General features: G+C 39.9%; 1 long non-coding RNA gene across 1 annotated transcript; it reads left to right on the forward strand.

Annotated features, from left to right (window-relative positions):
- Positions 1-482: 482 nt before the first annotated feature.
- Positions 483-1,502, forward strand: LOC139128624 (uncharacterized). Its single transcript, XR_011551357.1, has 2 exons — positions 483-576; positions 1,341-1,502. It is a non-coding gene; the product is annotated as an uncharacterized lncRNA (long non-coding RNA).
- Positions 1,503-1,755: the final 253 nt, after the last annotated feature.

The raw sequence follows: 1,755 nt of genomic DNA on the forward strand, positions 1-1,755 counted from the left end.
CTCAGTGTTTGATCTAGAGTGCGCCATTGCGCATTTTGCGCAAAAAAATCAGCTATGGCGCTATTTTCACAGGCCATGGCGCCATTTCGGGCGCAATATTTCAAGACCGGCGCCTGGTAGTTTGTTTCTGCCAGGCCACTATGTTTTACGCCCATGCTCTACGACAACACGAGGATTTACCGTAACGTGGTATATATTCAATCACGACATTTTGCGACAATGACGTAAGTTGGGATGACGTCTTTGACGGGACGTGTGCAGAAGGCCATGCGTAGCTATGCCAGCTAGCTGTACGATGCCATGGTTACTCTGCTGCACAGGTTATCGTAACGTTGCTTGGATAGTCGTTCGAGGCGGGCGGCCACAGGTCGCCGTTTACTTGGCCAAGTAAACGGCGACCTGCGGCCGCCCGCCTCGAACGACTATCCGAACAATGTTACGATAACCTGTGCTTTGCCGCGTCTGTAAAGCCGTCGGGTTGTCTCCTCACCCGACGATGGAGGTACAACGATGGAAGTGTCAGAAACTGACACGCAGACCGATGTTGCCGGTTCGCAACACAACCGGACCCCGCAGGTGAATACAATTTTGGGAATTTTACCATTAACTTCGATATGTAAGGCTACCATATGTAAGCTTAGACTGTAGTACGTTATGATCAAATAGCAAGCAATGCTTATACGGTATAACTATTTTACATGATGGAGTGGCCGGGACTGGTATTCAGTGCATGGTGTCGTGGCCGCTAATTTATGACATTTCTTGGGGTGATCAAAATATCCGAGTGGTAGGGAATGGTTATGTTTGTAAACTGGCTGCGAGTTTCCGAGGACAAGTCACTTGTTTATTTATTCGTTTGGCAGTGACTCACATACCAGCATGGTAGCCACGTGGGGTTTCCAGTCGTACAAAAACGGTTTAGATATTTCATATTTCTGTCATCGAACAAATGGAGAAGAGAGTGAATGTTTTTGTCTCAGTTTAATTTTTCTCTAGTATACGTAAATCTAGTATTTTACAGGTTTGATAATTCATTTACGTGAACCCCCAAATTTTATTTTAGTCCTTTACTCTAAACTTGAAATTTTGAAGAAATATAAGATAAAGGACACACTCTCAAATCTAAGTTTTCTCTGGATTTCTCTGGATACCAAAATCTAGTATTTAACATTTTTAATAGTTTATTTTTTTAATTTATTTACCCCCCTTTTTATTTTTTTATTTTACTCTTTACTTAAAATTGATTCAGAAATGGTACATGTTAGGGTGAAATTTTTATTAAAATCAGATTTGGCATTTCAGTGTTTACAGCTCAATAAAAAAATATTTTCTTCTCTCAGGTGAAGTGGCTGTCACAATGGCACTGGCTGTACTATGGACATGATGAATGGTAGCTGATGGTACATGTCTGCAATAAAACATATGCATAATCATCAGTATTGAGTTGAGAAAATGGTCAAAATTTGAAAAAAAAAACGAATAAAAGTGTGTTATTAAATGTTGACTCACCTGTACGTCTGTCTTTTTGAAGAGATCCTTCTTGCGGGTGAACTGCCAGTCACTGCAGTAACTTCACATTATTTGATTAAAGGGACAGTATCTGTCACTTTTAATAGGCTGCTTTCGGTGTTTTTATTCTGAGTATCAAAATAGTTTTTGTAATTCTTAAAAAATCAAGTTTGTCAACAAGTCTGTATATCCACTCTATTTCTAGCAGTGGTATTGTTGACAATTGAATCTAAATTAAATTGTGAA

Source organism: Ptychodera flava, unplaced genomic scaffold (genome assembly GCF_041260155.1).
Source record: "Ptychodera flava strain L36383 unplaced genomic scaffold, AS_Pfla_20210202 Scaffold_61__1_contigs__length_779756_pilon, whole genome shotgun sequence".
Lineage (NCBI taxonomy): Eukaryota > Metazoa > Hemichordata > Enteropneusta > Ptychoderidae > Ptychodera > Ptychodera flava.